The sequence below is a fragment of the Amphibalanus amphitrite genome, unplaced genomic scaffold, assembly GCF_019059575.1.
Source record: "Amphibalanus amphitrite isolate SeventyFive unplaced genomic scaffold, NRLGWU_Aamphi_draft 000236F_arrow, whole genome shotgun sequence".
Lineage (NCBI taxonomy): Eukaryota > Metazoa > Arthropoda > Thecostraca > Balanomorpha > Balanidae > Amphibalanus > Amphibalanus amphitrite.
Window position 1 is genome coordinate 647,287 of NW_024881731.1, and position 13,285 is coordinate 660,571.

Here is a 13,285-nt window from a genome sequence, read left to right on the forward strand (position 1 = left end):
TTCTCAGCTCCTATGGCGCTGATTGACTTGAGCTTCCATGTGCCGTTCGCTGACGATGCTGCAGTCTTTCACGTGAGACGGCAACGTTCTCACGCTCAGCACCCGGTAACATGTGGTATCGCCCCTGATAACTAAGACATGTTTTGCCTTTAAAATGAGATGGTTGTTATCTGCGGTGCATGGTTATTTTCCTTAGCGGGTGTCATTAATCGAAAATGGCCACGGGTGGGGCAAGGTGAGCCATTTTCACCTGGGGGAAGATGAGCCGGATAAGCCATTGTTGTCTCCGCTGTCGAAAACCAAACTGAGATGCGCTTGTATCTGCTGAATAAAAATGGTAGGAAATTGTTTTTCTTTGTTGATTACACAAGTTGTAAGTGATTTGCAGATTATCTGAAGGATAAAATGATTTCTTTCGTGATAGAAAACTTGACGGGTTATTGGAAGGCTTAAAACAGTCACTTTTTGATGGAGGAAAAAAACTTTGCCATAAGTATTTTTGCCATGGAGTAAATAAAAGAGCCCAGTTTTCGCCGCGCCCGGGAAAAGAAGAGGTTCGCTTTTTCTATCCATGCTCAACTTTCCCCCACGACGTGTCTCGACTTACCCCGCCCATGGGGTAAGATGAGCAACGTGCAAGATGATTTTTGACGTAGCCTTTCAGTACAAAAATAAGCGGTATGAAACATTTCTGGCCACCATTACATGCGCAATGACCACTCTGTCCGTCCAACTCGTAAGCGCAGAAAAATGATCAGTAAGTTAGCCTGTAGCTTACGAAAAACAAAAGCGGCTCAACTTACCTCATTCTTCCCTACGTTACACAATTGAGGGCATTTTTTAGGGAATCACAGTATTTGTCAACAATGGTTGTTTGAGGGGGCTGGGGAAGGTGGTTACTGGCTCATAAACTGCCCCCCCCCCCAAATAAAAGAAAACGAAACCGATCATCCGCGAAAAGAACTATTGAGCTCGAACCAAGGTGACGAATCGATTTATAGGTATGCAGGATGACTAACGATGCCACTTTTTGACTTCTTGTGTCAAATAAATTCCATCATCTGGATAGCACGTCAACATTCTATTTGACATTTTACAACAAACGTATACTATTTGGCGCGACTAGCCTCATAAATGTTCTGAAACTAAAACCGTTTCTTCGCAATTAACTTGGACCACGTCATCCCAGCTTATGCACGACAAAAATAAAATAATGCTTCAGGATCACTGGCCTGAATTCGAATGCTTAAAGTTTACTCAAAACCGGTGTGGCTGAGGCACTCTTCGCTACATCTCGTGACGGCCACCATTGTGTTGCATTTTTCGGTAAGCTATAAGTTAATAAGGAAAGGATTGGTGAGTGGGTTGAAAATAGCCCCCTCTCCACCCCCCCCCCCTCCTTCTTCTTGAAACATAAGTAATCGAAAGATCTGGCGATGGTTTATCCACCTCCTCTGCCGCCGCGCTGCGAGGCCTCGATTCGTTCGGTATGTGGCTTCCTGAGCGGTCCTCCCCGGAGGCAAGGTGAAAGGTCATGGCCTGTATCAGAAATTTATACGTTGCTGAATATGTTTTATAGTTCTTCCAAGGCCTTGCGCACCGTTTTATTATATCGGATAAACGTTGCACTTTCTTGTCAATCAATACATTTAAAGAAAACTCGATCATAATCTTACACTGCAGCAATTGTAGTTCTGCTTACGGTTGCCTCTTTATGATACGGGCCACCACCACCTCCACTGCGCTGGAGCTCAGGCGTTCTACCCCTCCCCGCTACGGACCGGCCCTCGGGCTAGGTGTGTTAGTACTGAGCGCAAACCTGTAGTAGTCACGTGACTTTCATTCACGTAGCGGGAACGGAAGCTATAGGCGATACCAAGGACGGGCTCTGGGGAGGCAACCGGCGCGGAAAAATAGCACGATTGTAGTTTTGGAAGAATATCTGTTGCGGTAAGAGGAATTATACAAAACATACGTGCTAGGAGCAAACATGTGTTATTCCTCCATACTTTGCGCTACATTTCCTTTCTCCAATGGCCAGCACTTAGCAAATAATAGCGCAATTCTAAATTGGTAATATATGTGTACAGTAGCAACTGCGGGTCCCTGTACCTACATCACTTCCACGGGCTCAAGGAAAAAAAATCCTCACTCTAAGCTGGCGAAAATCCCTATCATGGTTCCTTCAGCTGCTTGCAAGTGAAGTTAGCTTCAGATCAGCCCCAACGGAACGATCCTTGGCCCTCATCGTTACCTCCGCTCCCCTGAGCGTTCCGCGCGCCTGACATAGCTCGCGGCAGCCTCCAGGACCCCTGCCAGTCGGCGGAGCCGCGCGGCCGGCCGTTTCGAATTCGCGTCGGCGGCGGCGATGGTCTCAGCTGCCGGCGCAGTCGGCGGTCGGGCCGCACGGACCGCCCGGGCCGCGCCGAGTCGCTGACCCCGCAGGTGGCGCCTCTGGCGGCGGCGGCGCGCACTAGCGCCGGCGGAGCGGCCGCCGGCTCGAGATGGCCGCCCGCCGCTGAGCCGCCGCCCGCGCCCCGGCCGGCACCAAATTGGCGGCTCATTTGCATGAGCGATGCGCGCCCGGGCGGGCTGTCACTCGCGACAAACGCGGTCGTTTAGCGTCGAGCTGCCGGTCGGGCTGGGGTGCTCGGCTGTCCGTGCGGCGCTCTGCGGCTTGGCTCGTGGGAGGACAGGCCGCCGGACGCCGAGCGCCGGTGCCAAGTGGCGCGTCTGATTCGGTATTCACGCGCCGTGTTGGCCGCGGCAGCTGTCGCGCTCGAGCTCCCAGCTGATCAGTGATGAGGGTCGCGCCAGGGTGTCGGATCCCGGCGGATCCCGGCATACCTCACCGCATCATAACGGACACAGCATGCACCGCGAATCCTGCGTGCCATATGCCACCTGGACTTCCAATTATGTCGCGACTAGCGTATCTACGATTACTAACACCTCGACGGGGACATCTCCGAGGAAACCGCGAGCCGGCGATCGGCAGATAGTCTGCGGACTGGTTTCTGCAGATCCGTTAGTGGTAAGCCCTGCAGCTGCTGCTGCGGGCAGCGGCGGCGGCGGCGCTCTCGGCTAATGATACGACCCATGATGGAGACTGTCATGTGTTGCCTCGCCCGCTAACCCGGGTACAGGTGCAGTTAGTTATTATTTGTAGGTCAATTAGACTATGAATGGTAAGCGGCGCGACCATCAGTCGATTTCTGATTGCAGATCGACTTAAGTATGCCATTTGATATCATAATGTGCATTAGAAGCATCGTTATGTGAACGCTCATTAAAAATATCAATACGTTGAGTTATAAATATTTCTAGTAGGAGCACTGCTAAACTGGCGCTTTCAACCGTTATTGGTGTGAAGTTATTGCTAAGCTAAGACCATTATAACATGATTGTCTATTGGTTGGCACAAATTAATTGCCATTCCGCCGTTATTCCTGACGGAATAATGGTGAAGATTATGAACCCGAAAAAACATTGGATCAAAGACGGTGTAGGCATAATTGTAGATACCTACATATAACTGAAAATAGCGATTAATTGATTTCAGTTTTTTTTCTTCTAAGCTGAGTGCTGTGAGCGATGCATCATTCATTTCGTTAACTATCAAGTGTAATTAAAACTAATAAGTAAGGACATGACACAATGTATTGCATGTGAATGAGAGTGCTTAGAGACATAAAAATAGCCAGCTAAGCACAATATGCCTCCATCATTTACAGCAGACAAGACCCCATCTCCTTCTTCCCTCACTGTCACTTGTCACTCCTCTGTTTTCCCGGCGTGTTGTTTATTCTTGTCGCACTTATCTCTTACACAGACTGATCCCCAGCCTTGACCGCTGCCAGCGTCTTTCCTACAGGGACATACGGCACCTCGCCGAGTTTGTCCTCGGCGCGCCATCACTGTCACAGCTGACAGCCAGCTGACGATCGACCTCGAGTTGTGTCGGGTGTTAGTCGCTGGAGAGAGTCTCCGCCCCGACACGCCTGTTATTGGTGTCACAAGTGTCACGGGTGTCAAGGGTGTCACAGAGGCCAAACTTAGCCCGCCACGGGAGACGGCCCTTTATACGGGGGTGCTGCTCCGTGTCAGAGTAACCCTCGCCTGCCAGGGCGAGGGTTAAGCGTGCACGAGTCAATGGATAATCATAAACCAGCAACCGTGATTGTCTCGTGGTTGCACTGAAAAACGAAAAAAAATGTTGAAAGCGTACCGTTAGGTATACGCTTTTATATACGCTTAGCTATTAAACGTTTAGCTTTTTGAGAAAATATGCTAAAATCGCTATAAAATTAAAGCCGTTTGATATGTTGTTGTCATTTTTGCTTAGGTTTGGGCGGAATCGAGCGGTGAATTGCCTGAGCAAAAATGACAACAAAAATATCAAACGGTTTTCATTTTAAAGCGGTTTTAACATACTGCCTCAAATAGCCTCACGGTGGTCTCCAATAGCCCCACCTACGGTACCTTAGTACTCAGCGATGTCTCTACCTAGTGATGTAGATGATGAGTCGTTTGTGTCTATCTTTATTAGTGGTGTCAATCGGTTACCGAAAATTTCGGTTACCGAAAAGATATGCTGACCGATTTGGTAATCGGTCGGTCAGGCCCCCCAAAAATCGGACACTTTCGGTCACCCTGCCAGTGAAACCATTTTCAAAAAGAGAAAGTATTCCATTTTTGCCTAGTTAAAATGAAATTTATTGGGATGTTAATGATAGAGTTGCAAAATTTCCCCCAAATGCCAAATGCCACATTTTGGCAACCTCATTAGCCAACCCACCCAGCAGGCAGCAGCCACCCATTGTCCAACCACAACGACAAGCAGGCTGATTTTGACTCAGTTGGCCCCACAAGTACACACAATTTTGAAACTCTATTCCAGTCTAACTGTTAAAATTTCACCTGTAATCAAAGAAGTATTGCCTACAAAAATCATTATACAGTCATCAAAAATGCAAGGACAAAAATACCTTGAATTGGAATTACTGAAATGTGTTTCTGAAAACTGGACAGTTAGCACTTAGCACTTAGCAGTGATCACATTTACATTTCACAGGTGTTCTACTATCCCACATTCTCCTTAAATATTGCAGGTACCAACCAAATGTTTGAAATCTAGATGACCACAACATAAAAACATAGGAATCTTGACAAAAACTACATCGGCCCATGTCCGATTTCTGGAATCTTCCACATTCCAAACACAAGGAAGGATTTCGAAACAGATGCGCCATAACAGAGACTTTAAACCAGCTGATAAAGTTGCTGCAAAAAAAAAGTTTTGGATTGTTACATGCTGCCTCGTGAATTATTTTATTGATGTAAATGATCCAACACGATATTGAATTCTAATGAAATCAACATTTTGAGTGTAATTCACTACAAAAAAATTAATTTCCCTTCAATAATTCGACCAAAAGGGCATATAAATAAATATTACGTCATCAACATACATCCTTTCGTTACAGAAGAGAGGATCTTAAAAATCAATCCTTGGTTCTTCTATTACTTTTTGCGCCACTTTGGCGCCACCAGGGGGGTACGCTCCGGCTGTTAAGCATTATGAAAAATGGTGACAGACGTTTGTGGAGGATTGTCGACGAACTCTTGTTCCGTGAGCAGTACTTACACGCTAGCGGAAAATTCACCAATCAGCGCTCGGCGGTACTCGACGCTGATTGGTCCGACGCTCGTGACGAAATTGCGGGGGACCGCAGTTATTCTCTATGGACCCGAATAGGCTTTTGGATTTCGGAGGGGTTTCTTTAAAATTATATGCTGTTTCGAGCTGTTTTCGAGTTGAAATATATTTCTTATGACTGTTACCTATATAATGGCACCATAAAATCATGATTTTGATAAATATTACCGATGAAATATCGGCCGAAAAGACATGCTGTCATGGTACGGACTGCCCTGCGGCTGATGTGGGGTCCCTAATGCCAGCGTATGGTAATAATGGGGTGACGAAGGGTTATTGGAGACTCTTAGAGCCCCATCAGCATTCAGCATAGGGTCATCAGAGGCCGGGAACGTCCATCAGGGGTCTGAGTAGGCCTGTCATAGGGGCATACATGACACATCATGGCCCATGGGTCAATGTAGATCCATGGGGCCGTTGAAGGGCCAGCATTGTTCAGCGTGGGCTCGCAATTACCTCTGATGGGCATATGCCGTGCCCCGATGGACTAACGCTGGCCCCTGATGAACCATCACCAGCCCCTGATAGGTCTACAAAGCCCACTGCTGGGTCTAAATTGGTCACTGATATGCCCAAATGGGCCACTGAGAAACCCGTACAACATCCCCTGACTGCACCTGCTGGACCGGTGTCGTCCTCTCATGGGCCCACCACAGCTCTTGAATGACCTTTTCAAGTCCCTTGAAGTGCCTTTATTGGCCTAAATGGCCCCTGATTGGCTTATGTGGTCCCTATTGGTCCTATATGGCCCCCATGAGCCCTCAACGTCCCTAGACGGCCTTACATTATATGTCACTGGGCCCTGTTGGGTCAGCACCGGCCCCTGATAGGCTTGCACTGGACCCACCGGGCCTATACCGACCCATGAAGGGCCTATGTCGAGCCCTCATGGGCCTCCGATGACCACACGCCGGCATGTGTGGCCCCATCAGCAGTGGTCCGTCTATCCCATGTACTTACGGTCTTTTTGGTCGATGTGACACCGGTAGTATATAGAAATGTTATGATTAAATGTCGTTATTACACAGTCAAAAGTCACAGAAAGAATATCCAAGCTCAAAAATGGCCTCAAACCCAACAAAAACTGGTACAAATCCCCTTCAAAAGCCGTAAGTCTATTAAACGCCATAGGGGAATAGCTGCAGTCCCCCGCAATTTCGTCACGAGCATCGGGCCAATCAGCGTTGAGTATTGCCGAACGCCGATTGGTCGATTTCCGCTAGCCTGTAAATGCTGCTTGCGGATATAGTTTTGAACAAAAGAGGGTCGCGGCTACTAATTATCGCTTGTCACCACTTTTTCGTCGGGAGCGTTCTACCTGGTTTATATAGCCTTGGGCGCCACTTTGTAGGTATTAATTTTGTCTGCATATTTTGTTTTCTTGTAAAGATAAGACAAACAAGAGATAAGACAAAGTGCCTGTGTAATGAATTTTCATTTCATTTTTGGGACAAAATTCAAGCTCAGAGCTTCCTAATAGCTGCCTTTTCAGCTGGATTTTCAGTGTCAAATCATTTGTAGAGTATCTCAGACCACATCTCAAGACTCAAGGCAAGTTTCCAAGCAGTTTTGATGTGTTTCGTGGTGTTTTGATTCCGCCTTTTCTCCTAGGGAATGTTGTCATGAACATGCCTATTACCAACCATTTGACTATACTAATTGATCGTGCTTTTGCAACATGAATGAGCATTCTTCCTTACATAGACCACAGTAGATTCTTGACAATTCTTATCAACTAAATCTGTGAAATGCTGAGGTCCATGTGTTGCTATACCCTCAGCAATGTAACTTCTATCACAATATGTATTTTGCAGTGGCTAAGAATTGACTGAACTTGAATTGAAATGCCATTTCCCATTATTTTCCATCAGAATTTACCAAATATTTTAATTTTGGGGTAAAGTAATAGCAAATAGAAGTTCCGTCAAATTTCGGTCAAATTTTGGCTTGGGATGTAATCGGTCGGTATTCGGTCGGAAATTTTTCCCAAATTTTGGTTTCGGTCGGTATCGGTCAGACATTTTTTGGAAAATGACATCACTAATCTTTATTATCTTATTTACGTATCTATTCAGATGCCACTTTTTGGAGGAGTAAACAAAAGTAAGTTTGGTATACGCTTTCCGGGAGGCCGACACAGTGGCCTAAAGATATCGACACCGGGAAATTACATCCTTGGACTGTTTGCGTCTGTTTACCGTAAACGATGCTCCATATCCATGGGAGAAGACATATTTTCGCACTTAGTTCGAAACAAGGGACTATAGAAATTTAGTCCTTATGGAGCCATAAGCCCCCTGATTGTTCGAGAAATCCTCACCTGTCAGGGCCCAGGTGAAGCCATCCCAGTCGCCTGTCTCCACTAATGTCAAAGACGGACGCGGCGTCTATCGGAGCGGCCGAGCGGGACCCTCCTTCAGGCGAGCCCCCCGCGGGGAGCAGTGCTGACCCCCGCTGGCCGGACGGTCACACGGGGCCACACACGTCGCGTCCCGGCGCCGCCAGGTATTTAACCGGGCGCAGGCATGCGGCCGGCGCGGCGCCCAGTCCCCATTCCGGCGGTACAATCACAATGGTAAGCCGCAGGTGCCGAGGTGTTGTCGGCGGCGCCGAGCGGCGCTCATAGAGGAGCCGCGCGCCGGAAGACGCTTAGCTGATCCCCTGCACCCCTCCGCCGTCCCTCGATTTAACCAGGACCGGGGTCCGGTCGGGCGCGGAGGCGGCAAATTCCATCGACCCGTCCCTCCCACGGACTAGCCGGGTTAAGACGCTGCCGGCTGGAAACCCACGCTGTCTCGGTGATTGCGAGGGTCCGGGCCCGTTTTATGGACCTCGTTGGTTAGCACCGCCCGTTCTGTTCGGGATGGAATGGGATATACTATGTATAAATAGCGCTCCCGTGTGAACGGTGAGCACTGCGGAGGAGGGCACACCTGTGACATTGGGATAATCTTCGACCATTCTGTCAATTTTGCACGCTTTAGACGTCATGCTGTAGCTTCCGTCCAATAGACCGCTTTCCGTATGTCTTGAGTGACGTTTATGTAATACAGAAGCAGCATTTTTTTATATGTACATTCCTTGCTTGAAAGAAGGGCTGCCCTGCCATACCGTTTTAATAAGTACATATGCTGAATACGGAATGAATATTGAATGTTGTGGACGAGGTGCTGTGACCCTCATTAACAAACCCCAATTTATACACAATTTACCAAAACCCAATTTATTTCATGCACACTAGGGAATCATGAGTTGCGTATTTTCTCCCGCACGGTAGTCATAAAACTGCTATGTGCTTCTGTATTCCGCCGGGCTGTCTTCATTCGCAGCTTCTAAACTTTATATCGACACTGCTCTGCTCTTAGCCCTTCACCAGTGCTATTGGTGTCCGTGTTGACAGGACAACGTTCACTAAGTGCACTGCCAGTGAAATGTCAATAATTAGGAGCCTCGTGATCGGATCTCTGGGCAATAGATCATGCACCCATATTCGGTACTGAACAATAGCTCAATACGCTGAATCCTTGTGTTTGTAAGCTGCAGTCGGCTGATGCCCTCTGTGCCTAATCCTAGTTCCCTTTTTATTTCATTTGGAATATCGTTACTTCATTTGGAATGTTTAGGTACCAAAATGTAAATATATGAAGCAATTACAATTAGATCTATGTTAAAAACAAAATGCTACCTACATCTCACATTCCATACATCGAGCCTGCAGACATGATTCTTCCCTCGTTGTGTTTGTTTACTTGTTTGTTGTGATGTAATCTGTTTGGTTGTATCTGCGGTCAGTGAGAACACCTACACCAGTACATCCTCTGTTAAACTGGTCGTGCAGTAGGCATGTCTGTTTGCTCTGGTCCGGGTACCGCTCGCCCGCCTTGTCTGTATGTGTCAGTGCCTGTGTGTTCTGTCCTCATCGTCAGCGGTTATCGCGCGCTGCTGTGACTGGGTGTCGTGTCGATGCCGCGTTCGGCGGCCGGCCGAACCGTCGCCTCTCGGTCTGCCGTCTCCGGCCGGCCGGTCGTCACCACTGACGTCACTCTGACGTAATCAATTAGCCACCAATGGGACGGCTCGCCGGCGCGGTAATTCACCCGTCGGCCGCCACTGATTGAGCGCTGTGTGATGTTTTGCAGGTGCATGGGCGAGGAGTCTCCGCCCCGCGCCGCCGGCAGCCGCCCGCCCAGCCGCCCGGCCGCTGCCGCCGCCGCCGCCGCCGCCGCCGCCGCCGTCGGGACAGTCGGGCCGCAGCCGCCGCGCCGCGAGGAGGCGCGCACAGACGCGCCGCGCCGCGCCCATGCCTGTGTGACGGCCGCCATGCACAAGCTGGAGGTGCTCGGAGTGCGCGTGGCGCCGACGCGCACGGCGCAGGCGCTCTGTGTGATCGCCGCCGGAGTGGCGTTCGTGCTGGGCACCGTGTTGGGAGTGCTGATCCCACTGTACGTGTTGCCACCGCTCTACTCCGAGACGGACGCGGGGGTGACGCCTCCGACAGCGGCTCCCTCAGCCGCTGGACTTTTGACAGCGCTCGGCCGACGGCCGCCGCTGGTCACCCCGAGACCCACCGAGCTACCGGTGGAGCTTGTGGACTCCATCAGCTACCTGGGAGCTGCTGTGAGTGAGGACAGTGAGAGTGTGTTGTCGAGTTTGGTGAGCACAGAGAGCTCACCTGCGGCGGGCCTTCAGAGGACCTCTGCCCGGCCAGCGGTGGTAGTCAACGCTAGTGTCGAAGATGAGGAGTCCGACGTTGCTGAGCTCACGGACGGCATCTTCTGGAGCGATGCCGTGGAGGCGGCGCTGCCGCGAGGAGTGGCCAGTGAGGAGGTCTCCGAGTGGAGGGCGTTCTGCCGGAGAGCTGCTCTCATCAAAGTGGAGGAGGGCTGCGGTCGCATGCAGAACCGTCTGCTGACGTTCGAGAACGGCACTCAATCCTGCTGCCGCTACCGGCAGAACTTCGACCAGATCCAGGGCGAGATCTTCAGCTTCCTGCTGAGTCGTGAGCTCGGGATCCGGAACCTGCCGCCGACTCTCTGCTGCTGGTGCAGCCGGCCGAGCGGCAGTGGTCGGCGGTGCGCGCCCAGCTCAGCCTGGCCCAGTGGGCCGAGCAGCGGCCCGTGGTGCTCACGCGGTTCAGGGAGAACCTGACACCAGCGTTCATCCCAGAGCAGCTGCGGGGCACCGACCGGCGCCTGCACCCGGCCGACCTGCGGCTCTCCGCGCTGAATATGGAGCAGAACCGCGACACGGTGCTGGAGCTGGCGCAGTGGTCCGACCTGATCCTCTTCGACTACCTCACCGCCAACCTGGACCGCATCGTCAACAACCTCTACAACCAGCAGTGGAACCCTTCCATGATGGACTCGCCCGCGCACAACCTGGCGCGCGACCCGTCCACCGGACTGCTCATGTTCCTCGACAACGAGTCGGGTCTGCTTCACGGCTACCGCCTACTGGACAAATACGAGCCGTATCATCGCACCATGCTCGACGCTACGTGCGTGTTCCGGCGAGACACTGTAGAGGCCATAAGGCGACTCCACCGCGCAGGCGACGTGGGCACCGCACTGCGGCGTATCTTCCGCGAGACGCATCCGGAGCTCGTCGACTTTCTGCCGACGCTGCCGGAGAAAAGCATCAAGATCCTCAAGAAGCGAATAGACAATGTTCACGAGGTGATTGAGCGCTGCGAACGGACGTACGCCAGTTAGTGCGCCGGGCGGACACGTGCACTGGGTGTGCGCTACGGACACGCAGTGCCGGTGTGCCAGTCATTGTTATTATCTCATCGGTCGCGGCGCGCGAGGGGACAGTGCTTTAACACCGACCAAGTCCGAGCGCGACCGCCACCATCGGGTGGGACTGCCGGTTCGCCGCGATCGGCTCAGCAGTCAGCGGCGGCCGGCTAAACCATTTTGTCCCACCCTCCTCATCTTGTGATAATTGAGCGCCGCGAGGAGACCTGTGATTACGACGGCTGGCGCCGCCCTCGCGGCAGTGGCGGCGCTCCCGCGGCCATCGCCGCGCGGCAGCCAGGTGCGCCGCGCGCCGCGCGCTGCAGAGGCGCACTACGCAGGCGCGGACAGCCGGGCGCCGGTGACTTACGGGCCGCCGCCGCATTCCAGTGCCCGTGGAAAGAATGCGTGCCCACGGAGGGCGGTGCAGGGGCCACACGGTGGGTGTGCGGCCAGGGCGGAACCGCCGCCACCGGCCGCCGCGCGCGCTCAGTAAAACGACCCGCCGGTCGCCTTTATGGACCATCGACGCACCTAGCCAGCCAGTGAACGGGCCTCCATAATTGAACGGGTCCGCCCGACAGAGTAAACAAAGCACTAAGCGCCGCGCTCCCAGCTGTTAAGATAGGATCGGTGCTCTCAACAGCGACCTGTCCGGACGCGACCTGTGACTCTAGTGGGACCGGGAGGTGCGCTGTTCTGGGACCAAGGATGTGTGGGACGGAGAATAGTGCCGATAGGAGAACTGCCGCACATTGTAACCGGGCGGGGATTGGCCGCACTAGTGAATGTGTGAACTGTTGTATTTCTCCCCCGTTTTACGCTCCGTGGTTACAATCCAAGACGTTTTCTTTCCCAGCCAGACGCTTAGCAGCCCCGTTGTATCCATTCGGATTCGTTCACCTATTGTCATTTTCGTTTCTGCCTGCCTGCTTTCGGCCACACTGTTCCATTCCATCGCTCCGTCTGCCTTTCTTCGCGGCCTTTCCCCGCCTGGGTCCGTCCCAATCCGTGTTCGGCACCTGGCCGCGCGCTGGTCCCCTGCCCTCTCTGGCGACCCATCTCCCTCCGTGGGCCCGTGCGCCGCTCGCTGTGGCCTCCATCCTGAGCGGCGGCCACTCGCAGGCACGTAGGGAGAGTCGGCGGCTGACCCGTCTCGGCGGGCCGGCAGCGGCGCTCAGCGGGGACGCCGCGCGCTGCGCCGGCCCGGCCGCAGGAGGCCTGTTTTTCTGGCGATCCGCGCCGCGATGGCCGCTGGCGCGCCGCGGCGAGCCTGGCGCACATGGCAGCGCGCCGCCGACCGACGCCGTGCGCCGTCACTCGCAGCCGCGCGGCTGATCGCACGCGTACTTTTACTTTTGTTAAACGAGATGGTTTATCGTGTGTTTGGGGCGGACGCCGCGTCTGGAGATGTGCGCTCCGTCCGTCCGCCCGCCTTTCCGGCGCAACGTCGGTGAGATGCTGTGATACATGGTATTTGGATAGAATAGCATGCCTTTTTGTATGTATATGTGTCGACTGTTTGTTACATGAATATATATTAGGGATGGAACGAATGAGTTTGGTTGATATGAGGGAGATAACAGGTCACATCAGATACCAGTTGTCGATCATGAAACGATCGGCCAAGGGAATACAAAACGATAATTAGTGCTGAGATCAAATATCACTTGATATCTTTTCATAATCTTTAGTAATTTCTGGAACTTATAAATACAAATAAAAAGGAACACATTTATGTCTTCAACATCAGGGACAGGGATCATAGTAGTAGCACGGAATATATAGTCGCCTTGATATAGTCTACGACAGAAATTCTTGGGTGTTGTTT

General features: G+C 51.9%; 1 pseudogene; it reads left to right on the forward strand.

Annotated features, from left to right (window-relative positions):
• Positions 1 to 13,006, forward strand: part of LOC122385987 — a 46,283-nt pseudogene extending 33,277 nt beyond the window's left edge.
• Positions 13,007 to 13,285: the final 279 nt, after the last annotated feature.